Source organism: Apodemus sylvaticus, chromosome 23 (assembly GCF_947179515.1).
Source record: "Apodemus sylvaticus chromosome 23, mApoSyl1.1, whole genome shotgun sequence".
NCBI lineage: Eukaryota > Metazoa > Chordata > Mammalia > Rodentia > Muridae > Apodemus > Apodemus sylvaticus.
The window spans coordinates 9,645,573-9,662,376 of record NC_067494.1 but is presented as its reverse complement, the minus strand read 5'-3'; the positions used below and the strand labels follow the sequence as shown (position 1 = coordinate 9,662,376).

At 41.9% G+C, this 16,804-nt stretch overlaps 1 long non-coding RNA gene across 1 annotated transcript; it reads right to left on the bottom strand.

Annotated features, from left to right (window-relative positions):
* Nucleotides 1-1,614: 1,614 nt before the first annotated feature.
* On the bottom strand, nucleotides 1,615-14,977 carry LOC127674015 (uncharacterized). The gene is made up of 3 exons (XR_007975261.1): nucleotides 14,764-14,977; nucleotides 13,879-13,944; nucleotides 1,615-1,851 (listed from the first exon to the last, which is right to left on the bottom strand). It is a non-coding gene; the product is annotated as an uncharacterized LOC127674015 (long non-coding RNA).
* Nucleotides 14,978-16,804: the final 1,827 nt, after the last annotated feature.

Below are 16,804 nucleotides of genomic sequence, written 5' to 3'. Positions count from 1 at the left end.
AAGGACTCAAGCGTCTTAGATGATGAACACAATATTTAGAGGAAATGAGACTTCGACATGAACCTGCATCATCCTGCAATCCTGCAGTCTTCCCTTTAAATCTTCATTCCTTTCTCCAGGGTGGTCTTGGGCAAGTTCTGCCCAAATTCAATCTAAGCCCATCATTATTTAAAGGTCAAAGCCTGTCTCTGTTCAGGCAGTAAATCCCAGACAAAGCCCATGCGTGGCCAGCCCCAGTTGCTTGTTTAACCTGGAGATTCGCTATCATAACAGCCCCTCTGGAAACTGGCCAGGTCTTTAACCTCCCTGGCACACAGCGCAGTGACTCAGGTCAGACTACAGCCGCTCAAAACAAGCCCTTCTAAACAGGACCTCAAAAATGTCAATGACTAAGGTACTATTGTTCTCAATGACCTTGGTTAGAGGCCAAGACCACTCACATTCACAACATAAAAAGCAATGTAAGATGGGAAAGCTATGCTAATTGACTTCAATGTTTTCAGGATTGAAAAATAACATTTTTTTGAAATTGTTTTGTTTTTGTTTTTTGTTTTAATAGCCTTATCAGCTGATTATGGGATAGTCTGATAAGTGGAAGTACTCCTTCAAATCTTGTTTCTTCCTCTTCTGAAGGACAATAAAAGCTAAGCCTTCAGTGAAGTTGCCCTCTGAAGGCCAACGGGAAGTGTTTGTTTTGTCTTATGTGTAAAACCGGAGTTAGCATCCAAAAGAACGTGATGTCCCCATGGGGAAAAAAAAATGAAAAAGATCATGGCAAACAGCTGGAGAGAGCTGATAGCATGCTGCCCGGTGTGCATTCCTCACAGGCCCCTCACACGGCTCACTTCAGAAGGAGAAAACATTTCCTGCCTCGGTGCATAGCAGAGGAAGACAAGCGGCCGCAATGACCTCAGAAGGCTCTGGCGGTTTTCCAAAGACCTTGAGCAGAATTTTCTCAAAGCTTCCATCAGTTCGATGAGCCTCTTCGGTATGGTGGGGAACACTTCTGCATTCAACAGGATGCATGATGGTTGCTGGAGATATTCCTCCTTACAACCACTGGAAAAATGCTCATCAGGGATGCAGAAAAGGGCAATATAATTTATAAGATGTTTCTCCAAACTTCTTCACTCCTTTTTGGAAGGCAGACAGTAATTTTTTAATGCCCATAAAATGCTATAGAATTTAATATATCCTGTTAATAGTAGTTGACATTACTCAAGCGCTTGCTGTGTCTCTGTCACTAAGCTTGGTAACGGAGTGACTATGAAGCAGGCAAGTCAACCTTCCTTCATGGAGCCGCTGGTCCAGTCCTTATTTTGTGAGCCAGAACTTCCAGGGCAGCTTTAACACGCATCACGACTTAAACCTCCTCCCTCAGTGTTTATAAGTTGCCTGATTTAGATGCATGCAGTAGGCCAACCAGCTATAGATGGTGCACACACAGTAAAAGTCAGAAATACAAGAGAGTATGATAAAAGTTATAAATGTTGGGAAAGTAGGGACTTTTAAAGGATGTGCAAGGCACACACAACCAAGACACAGCTAAATCATGTGTTTTAAATGACAGCGAAAGGAGTATGGAACTCAGAAGTAGAGAGAGCCAGCTTCGAAGCCAGTCAGTGATGGTTCCTGTGAGGCGTGGCTTGCTTGCCGCTCAAGGAAAGGAAAGTATCTCGGAAGACTGGATACGAGAATAGGGATGACAGCCAGGAAGCACACCAGCCATGCTGAGCAGTGTGCATTTATTCCTGCACCCACGAGAGTGTTGTTGTTAGAAGTCTACACAGAGTCCACGTGTGCCATTAACCATTAGGTCATCTTTCGTTTGCTTGACTGCCAAGTTATTTCCTAAAGAAGGGCAAAGAGAAGAGGCCACATGCGTTACAAAATAATGAGAAAGGAGCAAAAGGAAGAGAAAATTAACAGGTACAGAAAATTAACCCTGAAATGCACGCATGATGATACAATTACCCAAACCTACAGGGGACTAGTCTCCTGAAACTTGGGAAAGAGAAAGGGAGCTTTCTAGCAGCAAATGTGGGGCTACCTTTGTCTGTCTACAGCTGATCCTCCCGTGGCATTTTGGTCTAAGTCTCTGGCTCCACAGTGACTTGAATTTATATTTATAGTCCCTATTCTGGTCTCTGGGCTCTACATGGGAAACCCATTCTTTTTCTTTTGCCTCTACTCTACACATACACACACTCATACACATACACACACACACACACACATACACACACACATACACACACTCATACACATACACACACACACACACACAGATTCACATACACATACTCACACACAGATACACATGCAGACACACACACTCACATACACACAAACAGGTGTGTGCCATTAACCATTTGGTTATCTATCATTCGTGTGACTACTAAGTTACTTCCTGAAGAAGGGCAAAGAGAAGAAAGAGGCCACACGTGTTACATACTTTAGATCTACACACTTTGTAGATCCTTAAGCAACAATATGAGAATCTCCTCCAATTATACCATCTCTTAATTCATGAGAAAAGGGTCAATATTTGATCTTCCAAGCTATTGGTTATCATTCTACTTAAATTTGTACTTAATTGCCTTGTTCTATTCCAGGAAAGCCAGTCGCTAGCACCCTTCCTGAGCCCTGATCCGGAGCCCCGACTGATACCAAAGGCACTTAAGGCCTTGTTCCCAGGAAGACGGAAAAGCTCTCGGGTTGTAGAAGGATAATTTGAGCTTTGTACACCACACTCCAATGGGAAAAGGAACTGCAGATTCCAAAACTGACTTTATACATGCTGTCAGCTTCCTTACCTGATAAGGCAAGAAGGATAGTTATTTTTCTGGGAACTGATGGTAATTTAAATCTTTTTTTTCCCAACTGTCCTATAATTACCTCCCAGTTTTCATGAATTCTGAAACATGTTTTTGTTACTTATAACCTATTTTTCCCTCACTATTCATAAACCGGTGAAAACACAGCTCTTACAAACGAGTGAAAAAAAAACCCCAAAGACAGGACCTACTTGTTTGACTCAATATTTTGATTTGATTTAAAAATCAATGATTTATTTTAACTAAACGACAGACATTTCGTTCCTATGTACAAAGAACTCAGAAATTCCACCCTCCCTCCCACATCCCGTTTTGGTCACAAAGATAATGGCTGCATTGACGGGAACTGTTTCCAGCTCCTGTCAAGGGTCACTTCAGAAAGAGCTCAAGAAGAAAAAGAAAAGCCTCACGCTTACTTTTAATTTAAAACATTTGAAAATGAATAATTAGCTGTTGGCCTCAAGGGTCTTTTTTTTTCCTTTTTTTTCCCTTTATTTTTTTTCTTTTTTGCAAAAGGAAACCTTTGGAGGAAGGAGTTTATGCCAGTGTTGCAACAGTTGAGGCAGATACACAAAGACCAAGGATAAGAATCCCAACCTAGTCCAGTCCTCAAGAGCTCTAAGCTACATGGTGGCCTGCGTGCTCTTCCTTTCTCAACTGCATATGTCTGTAAAGCCCCTTACACTGAGATGGTCTGTGCCTATCATTACCGTGCCCGATACACAGATCGATGGGACGATGTCCCAGCAGATAGAGTGACGTCATGGTGGAGTGGCCGTGACAGGTGCTTTGGGACCACCCTTGACTTTGAATTTAGGCTCTGACACACAATGCAGTCTCATCTTTCTGAATCATTTCCTTAGTCTTAACTGCACATTCAGCGTCCCCCATTGTCAGCGCTACATGCAACAAAGACAACAGAGGTATGTATACAACATGTCTGCTAAAGAATGCATCTCCTTGTCCCATCTCACCATTCATCCACGTAACTAACATTTGCCCCTCGTTTGGATTAATTAAATCCAACCAATATTGTCTTCATATATGAGGAACACTTTGCACGACCCAGTAGGTCCACTGAAGTATCTATAAGAAGATACTTCCCTTTCTCACCTTCTTCCCCTAAGAGTCTTGGAGTACAGATTAACCGGCGCATACTCACTCTGACTCTAGGCAGGGACAGCAAGCAGAGCCAGGCACTACGGGTCCAAACACAGCTTCATCTAGAGCAGTGGTTCTCAACCTTCCCAACTCCACAACCCTTTAATATGGCTCCTTGTGTTATAATGACACCCAACCATAAAATTGTTTATGCTGCTACTTCATACCTGCAATGTTGCTACTGTTATGAATCAGAATATGAATATTCAATATGAAGATTATGGGACCCCTGTGAAAGGATCATCTCACACACATACCCACACACAACACACAGATTGAGAATCACTGGTCTAGAGCTTCCCAATAGCATGTTTTCTGCTTTAATCACCAGGGAAGAAGCAACAAAGCTGTGTTCAGTCTTCCAGTTCTCCAGTGAGCTTATGATTAGCAGAAGAGGCCCCGACCCAGTGTGGAGACCTAAACTCACTGTGACGGCTTCCTGAGGCCAATGTCTGTCAAGGACACTCAACAGGAAGTTGATGGTGAGATCAAGGAAAGGAAGTACCTCTGTGTTTAGCCCAACGTTCAAAGCTCCACAGTTTCAAAGCTCACTCTAGGCTCATTCATACACTATTCATAGTCTAGACTCTCCAACAAAAAAAAAAGGAAAATTCTTTTCTATCCTGTGATAGATTTCAGGATAATCCCAGGAAAGATGCAAACTAAAATAAAAGTAAAATATATATATATAAATACTTCAACCTACTTCTCCCCTAAACACAATTCATTAATCTACTATAGGGCTTAGGGTTCCAATGGTTTCAAATACGTGAACCTTCTTGGATTTCCAGCTAATTGCCTTTATGTATGTATGCATGTATGTATGTATGTATATATGTATTTTTCTAATTTTATTCATTTACATTTCAAATGATATCCTCCTTCCTGCTTACTCCTCTACAAACCCCATCCCATCCCCCTCCTCCCCCTCCCCTTTGCCTCTATGAGGGTGCTCCTCCACCCACTCACCCACTCCTGGCTCACCACCCTACCATCCCCCTACACTGGGGCATCAAGCCTCCATAAGACCAAGGGCCTCCCCTCCCACTAATGTCAGATAAGGCCATCCTCAGCTGCATATGTATCTGGAGCCATGGCTCCTTCCATGAATACTCCTTGGTTGGTGATTTAGCCTCTGTGAATTCTTGGTGGTCATTAGTTGATAATGTTCTTTGTATGGGGTTGCAATCCCCTTCAGTTCCTTCATTGCTTCCACTAGCTCCTCCCCGGGGGGTGGGGGGTGGGGGGGTGAGGGTGGGGGTCTGATGGTTGGCTATGAGTATCTGCATCTGTATTGGTCAGGCTCTGGCAGAGCCTTTCCAGGGACAGTTATAGCAGGCTCCTGTCAGCAAGTACTTCTTGGCATCAGCAATACTGTGGGTGTTTAGTGTCTGCAGATGGGATGGATCCCTAGGTAGAGTAATCTCTGGATGGCCTTTCCTTCAGTCTCTGTTCTATTTTTGTCCCTGTCTTTCCTTTGGACAGGAACATTTCACCTTTATTTATTAACTTTCAATTTTTATATGCTTCCAAGAAATTCTTAGGAAAAACCCCTTTATTAACTTTCACTATTCATATGCGTCTAAGAAATTTTTAGGAAGAACCCCTAAAAACACACACACACACACATGCACACACGTACATGCACACAGATACAGACACCCCATACCTAGTGAAATTTCTACAGTAGAACACTATAACCAGGTAAATGGAGCCTGTTTTATGAGACTGTGTCACCAGGTCACAAGATGTCAAGTCTTGGCTCTCTCATATGACATTAGCAAAGACCTGAAATGGAAATCCCGAGATCATCTGTGAAACATGTACATGTGAAAACACTACAAGGTACAAGTTTCATGTGCCTCAGTGAAGAAATTATTCCCCTTGGTTCATAGTTTCCATTTATAACATTTTAAAAGTCTCAGGTTCTCTAAGGTTGTGCTGTAGGTACTAAAAATTTATGTCTACTAGAAAACTGCTTTACTTTTTTTTTAATTCCCCTGCCTTTTACTATTGAAGCAGAGAATTTATATCAAGAGCTGTATCAAATGAATTTAAAAGCCACAGACTCTCCAGGGGCTGGCCTTGAACTCTGGAGCACAGTGAGAATCCTAAGCAAATTAACACACATTAAACCCACTTAAAGGAGAACTAAAATACACTTAGCAGCTCAGAGGTTGTTAAATAAAGCATCCTTTTTTTTTTTACCAATGGAAATTTAGCCCAGGTCACAAGTCATTATTCTAAAGAAGAAGCACCAAAGGTTAAGTCTCCCCTAGAAGTGACAAATATGACCTAAGAGCAAAGTTTCAGATGTTGAAAAAGAAGGAGCATCGATCTGTAGGTACCATGATTTCCTGTGCTGAAACAATTCAGAAGACAATTTATCTGACAGTATCATATTTCCTCTTTAAAAAAAATGCTACTAATGAACCATTAAATAAAAAACAAGTGCCTCAAAGTATTAGAGTTACTTTAGAAATTCTATCTTCATGCACTCTACACAAGAGGGAAGATCTTATTTGTTGGTCTTCTTAAAGGCTGACACAGCTGTCTTCTTCACAAGGAACCACGCAACCTTTTTTTGAAGTATTTAACCAACGTTGTTTAGCTCACTGACTTATGTATAGCAATGGGAGATGAACTGAGCGGATAGCTCTGCCGGAGACAGGATCACTCAGGTACTTGCGGTCCGTGCCCGAGGTGGTCAGATAGGGAGCACACGGCATCCTTCCGAGAAACGTCTACAGCCAACTCTCTGGAAGCAGCAAACATGTTATCTTACATGACAAAGAGGAGAAAGATTGGAGCTGGGGTCATGGATGTGCATTGCCTTCTTTTAAAAATAAGACCACTGAGAATTATTGGAGTGGCCCAGTGTAATCTCAAAGGTCCGTAGATTGTAAAAGGTGATGGAAGCCCTTGGGGATACAATAACAGAAGGATTTCTCTGCCTGCTGCGGTTTAAAAGAGAAGGGGCGGGGTGGGTGGGGATACAGACAGACTGTAGAAGCTAGCAAAGCTTCAGAAAGGATTGTCCTCCCAAAATGAATGTTGACTTTAGTTTTTGAGGATAAAGTGGTATTGTGTTAAGTTATAAACTTGTAGTCTATCATGACCAGACCTAAGTCCTGTGCATTTCAATTTCATAAGTTTTAATAGCTACGTTTATAGGTTTTAGCAATGGGGGCAAGCAAGACATATCAGTAAGCAAAAGCACGTGTCACCATGCTTTATAAACTGAGTTCAATCTCCAAGGCCCCTGCGGTGGAAGGAGAGAATTCATGCTGCAAGTCGTTGTCTGTGACATGTGAACCCCACTGCTCAGGTCATGCTTGGAACATGTGATCTCTATGGGATCTTTTACATGTGAAATATTCAGAGAGGGGAGTGGTTAGGTTATGTCAAAAAAAAATCTCTAGAAAAGCCCTGGTGCAATTGCCAGATGATAGAATCCTGCCTTTCAAGTCCTTTCTCTAGCTTTGCTCCATAGAGGAAACCCCCTGCCTTGCTTTCCGCTTCAAGGCCAATATGGAACTCCATTCCAGTCAGACAGCCCTACACGGGAGTTCTCACGGCGGCACTAGCCAGAGCTTGCGACCTCACACCCTCCATGCTTCAGGCTCCTCTTCATCACCTCCCTTTCACCTCAGCCCTGAGATTTCACAAAGTTCAAATACAGTGATGTGTTAAGACATTATACAATGCTCTGCACAGGAAAGACATCACTTAAAGTGTTAGCTTTGAAAACAAACGGTATGTCCACCAAGAGAAAGTGGTGTTCCATATTTAAAAACAGATTCTTTTTAGATTTCCAAACACCAGGTGCTCACTGGAGACCTTTCCTCCAAAGAGAGTAAATGAGGTATACAAAGAGGTCGAGGGAAAGCGAGGCAGACAGGAAGACTTCCCAAGAGATTCCTGAGACTTCTAGAATCTTCTCATTTAATGTGATAAAAGAGAATAAAAATCCTATCTTAAGTATCCAGTCAAGCAAATGTATAGTTACTTCCTTTCTGAGAAGGAAAATGGGAAAATTTTCTTGTGTGAAAAATAGATTTTTAACTAAATTCTATATTATACTTTGTGTTAAAGTCAGGCAGCATAGTAATCTCCTAAAGTTGGACAAACTACAATCAAAACTAAATACAAAAATGAGAATTGGCAAAAAAGGAAATAATTCATGGATAATTGACTGATGTTATAAGGGCTGATAGTTTTCCCTATCATGGTAGACAAATGTAAATATAGTTACATGATACCAGCATAGCTCATGCTAAGTGAATCACTGCCTTCCCAAAAGGAACAAAAATATACGATAATTAGCTTCCCAGAAACTGGATACAATGTTAGCAAATTTGATAAAAATATTACTTTGTAGGGGCGTTACTTGATATGTCAAATACAGAAGCAATTGCAAACATTGTCTTTGGCTGTCAGCCCATGGGGCTGGATACCATCTACACATCTCGCAAATTAACGAGAAACAGAAATGATTGAGTACATGGGGTGGGCTCCTGGGCTTCCTGGGTACCCAGTCAGACTTTCAATGCTGGAATTCCTTGCTGTACGGATCTCTGACGACTGCTGCAACCAAGTACCACAGACCTTAAAACAACAGAAGTGTATTGTCACAGCTCTGTGTGCTTGGAAGCTCATCCCTACAGCTTGAGCAGAACTATGTTCCCTCTAAAGTCTACCAGGGAGACTGTCCTCGCTTCTTCCAGCTTCTAGAAACACGGGGTGGCAGAAGCCCAGTGTGCCTGCTGGGCACCCTACACGGTGGTCTTCTCCCCCCACTTCCACACCTGCAAATGGCCATCTTCTTAAGGGGACTTCAGTCACATGGGACAAGAAGCCTAGTCTATTGAGTATCACCTCTTGCTGAGGAAGTGCATTTGTGAGGACCTCATTTACACATTCAGCCGTAGTTTCACTAGTCATATGTGGCTCATAGACTTCACAAAGAACAATGAAAATCTACAGTGTCTCTTATTATTCCTCTGTCCTTTCTTTCAAGCCTATATCTTGGTCACCCCTCAGAATGTACACATCACCTGGGATACTAGTTCTTCTCCCCTTTTTTTTTTATTATTATTATTTTACCCACTCTCAGGATATGGCCAACCTAAAGAGTAATGGAGACGCGAAGTGACGCTGACTGAACATGTCTTATCCAAAATGCTTGGGACGGGAAAGGTTTGTGATTTCAGTCATTTCTCAGATTTTGGAATATTTAATTTACATATACATAATGAGGCTATCTTGGAGTTAAGACTCAATAGAAAACACAAGATTCCCTTACTTTCATATGCACCTTATTCATATAGCTTGAGGGTAATTTCAGGTTGATTTCTACAGTACCTACGTTTCCATGGTAACTCGCCATATCCATACAAAGGAAATGTGGAATTTTTTCCAATTGTGGCATCACATCGATATGTAAAATGATTTAGACTTTGAAGCATTTCAGATATTTGTACACACATGCATGTATATGTGCTTGTGTGTGTGCATGTGTATATAAGCATATGTGTGTATGTATATATGCATGTGTGTTATAAATATGTATATGTGTATATGTGTCACACATAGTCAAGAAGAGGATATCAAGTGTCCCAATCTGTAACTGCCTTATTTCTTTGAGACTGGTTCTCTCATTGAACCTGGAGCTGAGCTGGTAACCAGAAATCCTCAGTGACAGTCCAGACTCTGCCCACTGTAGTACTGGGGTTAAAGGTATGCATTAAGTACCCCAGACTTTCCACATGGGTTCTAGGATCTAAATAAGTTCTTTATACTTGCAGTGCAAGAGCTTTTATGAACTGTGCCATCTCTCCAGCCCCAAATTTTGTATTCTTCAGGTTAGGAATATTCAACTCATACTTGCTTATAAGTATTAGGAATTTTGCCAAATTTTGTCGTTATTAAAGTTTCCTTAGGATTTTAATATATCAAAGAGACTATGAAGGCAGTAAACAAAGCTGTTTTTGAGAGGTCTGTGAGGCCTTCCATACACACATCTCGGCACATTGCTGAGGACAAGCCCTTAACTGAGCACAGTGAGGTACTGCGGCATTGGGCTGAGCTCCTTAATAAGTTCCAATAGTTCTATTATCGATCCTTCAGGAATTTCTATAGGATGATGTCAGCTCTCTATATGGACAGTTCGACTTCAGTATTCCAACTTGTGTATGTTGGTATCTCTTGAGTAGTATCTCACTACTCTGTAAGATTCCCAAACTCTAGCCCACGGTAGAAATGACACTTCTACCCTGTTTGAGATTATTTTTTAATGAGCCAAGTTTCAAGTGTTTTTCATTATTGAATTTCAGGCCCATAAATTTGCCAAAAGGCTGCAAAATGATCATCTTTACAAGATGCTATCTTGCTAGCTGCTTGTTGTTTAAAAACAACAACAACAACAAAGAAAAAATCCGTAAATGCCAGTTACTCTGCTGAGAAAGTTCTCTCACAGCCATATTTTCCTGAGAGAATTCATAATAAGAGTGTTGGTCCAGGTCAAGCTGAACTACTTCCAGGTCATTAGCAGCTGTTAACAGCCACTAGCATTGAGCTTTGCACAGTCAATCGTTTAATATGTGTTTGCTGAGTTAAACTTACCTGAAAATAACAAACACTGAAAACCTAGAGTCACATGTCAAGGGACATTCTTTGAATAAATTACCCATAGATATTTATTTTGAAAGGTTGGCTTCCCTTCCCCACCTCTACCCAAGCCATATAATTCATAAAATAATATAAATAATCAGGTACACTAAATAAAATTTAAATTTGGAAGAGACCGACTCTGACACCTGGGACTATTAGTAAATAGAGTTGTCTAAGATCATTCCGGAACTTTAAGAGGCTTCATCAAAGGGAAGGCTGGGAACTCGAGGCCCCCACCCATGACCTCCTCTACAGATAGATCTGCAACCTCAGCAGCCTAGACGGAACATGAAGGTTTCCTCGACAGTTGGTTTTGAATTTGAATATCACAGAATTTCCCCTCATTAGGCCACTTGATATACATTTTTTTTAAGTCTATCAACATCAGAGTAACATTTTGCAGTGGGGCTCTGTGGCTTCCACCAGAGGTCTATATTTTCCTCCTGGGCACATCTGCGGTCGCTCTTGCCAGGTCTCATGGCCCCAGGTATGTTATTTTCCTCTCAGGCATCTTAATTGGACCTTGCTGATGAAGAAAAAAAAAAACGGTCCACAAGGAACATGCAGTACAAAATAATATTTGTCTCTGATGTGGTAGAAATAGAAAATCACACAAACAATTTGGGAATTATAGGTTCGTCGCCACTGGCGTAGAGTTATAGACCGTTTCTCACCCCCACTTATCGACTGCTTCCCCATTGTGCTTGAGCCAAATACTTGGTTTCTTTGCATATTTCTCTGACCTCCACTGCCCAAAACTGAATGCTCAGGAATGCCAGCTGGGAGCGACCCTGGCCAGGTTTGTGGTGAATACCTTTGAGGGCAATAATATATGTTTACATGTAACTCATAATTAATCGCTAAACTTCCTTTTGGAAAATAAAAACACATTTCAGGGTATATTTTACCGTCTGGGGGCAAGAAATGACAGGAAAAGAGAAGAAGCAAGCGAAGTGGTGGGGGGGGAGAATGATTGAAAACATTTGACTTGGCTTGAAATGAAAGTACATATTTCACACATATTTTTAAAGCAACCCCAGAAGACAGCCTGACTTCGAACACACTGAACAGGAAGGCGTTTACTGTTGGAATGCTTGCCGAGCCCTTCCAAGACACACATTCCTAATACCCCTGGGCTATTGAAAAAAGGTTAGGGTGAAAATATTTAATTTATATGTGCAATCTTGCTTCCCGTCTTATCCGCCACACACACACACACACACACACACACACATGCATGCATGTTTGCACACGCAGCCAACTGTGTTTTTCAAACCTTGTGAAAAATGGTAGGAAATGGTTTCGTTCCTGTCCCTACTTTGTTGACCCAGGTGTATGTTTTACTTCAAGTTATAGCTCACCTGGCTTGAAGACCAAAGGGGGAGGAAAAGGTAAAGATGGGTGTTAAACACTCTTGGTTGCTGTGGAAAAGGCGAAAAAAAACTGGGTGGAGGAAAAGCCAAGCGTGGTGTGGCTATCAAGGGCATGAGGGTGTGGAGCAGGGCTGCCTTGACTTCAAAATGTGTGCATTCAGTAGCAGGCATTCAAAACAGGTACAGGGAGGGGTAAAAAGAGCTAGAAAGAATTCTCTAATATCAGATGAGTGGCTGAAAACACCTGAATCCTATAAAATTTCCAAAGAACAGTGCTAGTTCTCTTAAGAGGAATTCTAAAGTATCTTGAAAATGAGAGGGAAATGATTTAAATAATTAAGATTCTAATCCAAGCAAAAATTTTCCCCCAACCCTTAACTATGTTAGAATGCTTTCTAACTTGGCTTGACATGGAAGATACACCCTCCATGGGAAACGAGTTCCAGGTGCACTGCTTTCCATAGTACACCTTGTCTCCTTGTGGATGTGTTTTGATTTCTTGAGAAAAGGAGTCAGTGATCGATAAGAGGACATTTGAAAGACAACTTGAAGCCAAATGGAAATCCAGCAAGTTTGAAGTTCAGGATTTCAAAACTCTTAAATCCAATCTAATTTTGCCAGAAAGCTTACCACACCCTATGGAAATGCACCCCGGGAAAGGCTTTGCAGTTAAGTGGTTTGTTTTTAAAACTTAAGGAGAAAATCGGTAAATACCTCAACTCCAGTATTTCAACACTGAGCCTACAGCTACAAAGCTGTGTTTCAAGCTTTCCTCCCACATCAGAACAACACTCTGAGCAGAAAGCTATCCTTGGGCACTCTCTCTGCCAGCAGGGGCTTTAATGTCTGGGCAACTCTTCTGGATTGAACTTCAAGCGAGACAACAAGCCACTGCGACCCTGCTATGCAATCACTACCATGCTTCAGAATGTGGGCCTCAGCGTCTTTTGTTAAACTAGCTCTCCCTCACATCAATTGTTACATTTCTGTTGGGAAGTCTTCAAGCGCTGTGCAGATGCAGATGGACAGCATGTTGATCCTGGGAAATCTTGCAGGAGTACACATTATTAATTTTTATCCTTGCAACACATTATCACTAGGGACAGGAGATTCCATGGGAAAGTAGATGAATGATACATTTTAAGGTTAAACTAAGGAAATCATCTGTTCTGCAGCACAGTCCAAATTCTACTCTGGCCACCTGCAATCATGACTAAGACTGTTGTCTGCCTCTTTGTCACTGTGCAATGAGTCTGCTGTTCCGACCCTGCATCTCAGCCTAATAAGATGCTGGCACCATATTCTTCCATGTTCAAATACATGTGCACACACCCACACGAATACATATAACACTGATAGACACACATACACCAATACATACATGTATAAAAGAATGTCTAGCCATTCTATCGAACTGCTTTTGCTGAAACAACTTCCTGTAAAAGGCAAGTTCCTCCCGGTGCTCAGTGTATAATTGGCAAGAAGAAAACACATGAGAACAAATAATATCATAAAATTTTTTTCATAATAAATGAGAATTATCCAACTGAAGTTCGACTACTACAGACATCAAATGACTGTCAGACAGTGACAATAGAGACTGAGAATTTGGCAGTGGTGACCAAGCCATGTGGGCTGGCAAGAGAGAAACTGAATGGAGATGGGAATAAAAGAAAGGACACAAATGGAAAGAGAGCACCAAGAGGCAGCACTTGTGTGCCCTTTCCTTGACTGTACGTTTCCCCAAAAAATGGACAACCAACTGTAGAAATAGTCATATTTTTCTCTTGTTGCACTTCATTATCTTGAAGAGAGGAGCAGAAGGCTGCACATACCTGTGTACCTGTGTAAGTCACCAGGCAACTCACAGGAGTTAGTTGATTCTCCTCACCACGTGAGTCCTGTGGGTCAAACCAAGAGCGTCAGGCCCGGTAGCAGGTGTCTTTACCCACTGAACCACCCTGCCAGCCCGTGATTACACTTCGTGTTTGCAGTCTCCGTATGTGTGGAGACTGTGTTTGGAACTAAAGTGTCTGAGAGTTGGTGCAACCTTTTAGGAGATGGGGTCAGGGAGTAGGAAGTGGGGCTACTACAGCCGAGCCTGTGACTGGTCTATCTCCATGACACACTTCCCTCTCTTCCTCTTGCCTGCTCCTCAGCTGACAGGGAGTGAGAGCAGCTTTGTCCCGTCACGTGTTCCCGCCATGATGTTGTGCTTCACCTCAGCTCCAAATGAACAAAACTAAACGATGCCCCGGAATCCAAAAGAGAAGGAACGTGTGTCTCCCACAGATTTAAAAAGATCAGTTCACCTCGTATTTGAGACTGGATTGAGACCACGGCAGGCAGAAGAACCTAGCATGGCTTAATCATGACTATCTCTTCAACTGAAACCTTAGGTCTAAATGAAACCTCAAGGCAAAAATGATGATTTTTGTCAAATATTTTTGTCCCAGCAAGGAACTCTAATGGCAGGGAACTGAACACAGCCCATCCCACACATGTGCGACTCTTAACCAGGTACTCCGGTTCTCAAAAATGAAAGTAAAAAGTACATCTTTTGGAAGTATTGAAGGGGATCGTTTGAATCCAACAAGATGCCTCTTGTATCATTTTGAGCCACTTATGCAATTAAATAAAATAGTTAACAATCCTAAGAAGTAGGCTTTCTCACACAGCACACATAAGGCACATAGAAAATAAAAGGAGGGAGAGCATACTTGTATGCCCATTTCAGCGTTGAGTCTGCTGGCTTAAACAATGTCAAAGTTTCTAGTGTTATTCTTCCACAAGCTACTGCACGGGCTATATCTCGTAGTGTACAGGAAGCCACTTCTGCATGCCCAGCAATTCCTCTCTGTGCCTCTCAAGGTTTGAGGAATACCATATGAGTACATCGCCACAGGAAATGGAACATTTAAATCTCCCGCTTGTGATCTGTTAGGAGAAAAGGTTGACAATGGGGTTGTAAGTCACCTCCCTATCAGAGGGTACAGTCTACGACAAAAACTAGACTATGACATCTCAGCAAGCTTCCCCAGAATAAGCTTTGTTTCCAGTCACGCCTTAACAGCTTGAACTGGAACACAAGGCCAGACGCAAAAGGATGCTGAGGGCGAAAATTTGGGTTCCCAAATGTGCAGGAGAGACTCGCAGAAAAGGGAGGTTAGAAAAGATCTGAGGACATCTCAGCCTTAATTCCTGACACAAAACAGAGTAGTCTGAGTTATGTGAAGAAACACAGGAGTGTACAGTGACAATACTGAAGTGGCAGGTATGGGCGGAAACCAAGCACTCCGGAAACAGTGCATTTTACATGCTTCCAAAATAAAAGGATATTTTTATACACTTAACGAATAGTTGAGAAGAGTTCCTAAGTTTATAAAGAAAAGAAGATGGATGCCTTGGTGTGCTTTGTCTCCCTGTGATAGAGATCATGACCAAAATGATCAAGGGGTTTCTTTCAGCGTCTTCTACATCACAACCCATCGCTGAAGGAAGCCATGGCGGGAACTCAAGGAGCCTTGTTAGTGGTTTACAATAAGTGTTACAATATTCTTCTTAACCTAACTAGCTCCCAAATAATTGACACAGGACTATTATATTTATTTAACAAGCTGCAGGGACACAACAATTGAGCACTATTACCCTGTTTTAATCCTCTAAACAAATCTAGCTACTTCCCAGTCAAAATCCCAGTGATACTTGCATTTTAGTACTGATCTGGCTCTCTGGACTCCAAGTGTTTTCTCATGTGTCTCCTGGAGTCGCTCCATGAAGTGAATCCCTGCTTGCCCTCTCTCCCCTTCCCCTGGCTGGGAGGAAGTCCAGCCCTATTCTCGCTCCTACACAGTCATTGGCTGATCTACACAGTCATTGGCTGATCTACACAGTCATTGGCTGATCGGTTTCTTTATTGACTAATCAGGGAATAATTGGGGAATAATGTTTATGTAACATTAAGACAAGATTCTTAGAATAAGGATTGCAAGATACGGGTGGGAGGGTTGGGGGGGTGGGCACAGAAATCATCATTTGGATAATACAAAGATAATCTATACACAATGCACAATAGCGTTCCTGCAGAGCCGGGATCAGGCACCAGAGATGAGGTGGGGGGGGGGGGGTGCTGCTTCCTGGCTTGCTGCTCTCTTCCTGGTTTGCTCTTCCTGGCTTGCTCAGTTTACTTCATTTTGTTCTGTTGCTTGTTTTTCTGAGTAGTTTTTTTTGTGTGTGTGTGCATTTAGGGGAGGGGATTGTTTGTTGTTTGTTTGTTTGTTTGTTTGAGACAGGATCTCACTATGGAACTTGCTATGTAGGTCAGGCTGACTTCAAATCATACACATTCACCTTTCTCTGTCTCCCAAACTCTGGGATTTAAGGCATGCTACTGGTGCCTACAGCCTGTTCTCTGAGCTTTTTATGCACCTAAGGACCACCTTCCCTGGGTTGGTGCATTGGAACCCTTCCACACTTATCATCAATCAAGGGAGTGACCCACAGGCTGACTTACATGCCGACTTCATTGGGCACATTCTTAGCTGTGTTACCCTTGTCTCAGAAGACTCTAGGTTGAATCCTGTTGGCAAAAAGAAAAGAAAGAAAGAAAGAAAGAAAGAAAGAAAGAAAGAAAGAAAGAAAGAAAGAAAGAAAGAAAGAAAGAAAGAAAGAAAGAAAGAAAGAAAGAAAGAAAGAAAGAAAGAAAGAAAGAAAGAGAAAAAGAGAAAAAGAAAGAAAGAAAAAGAAAATCAGAGTCTTAAC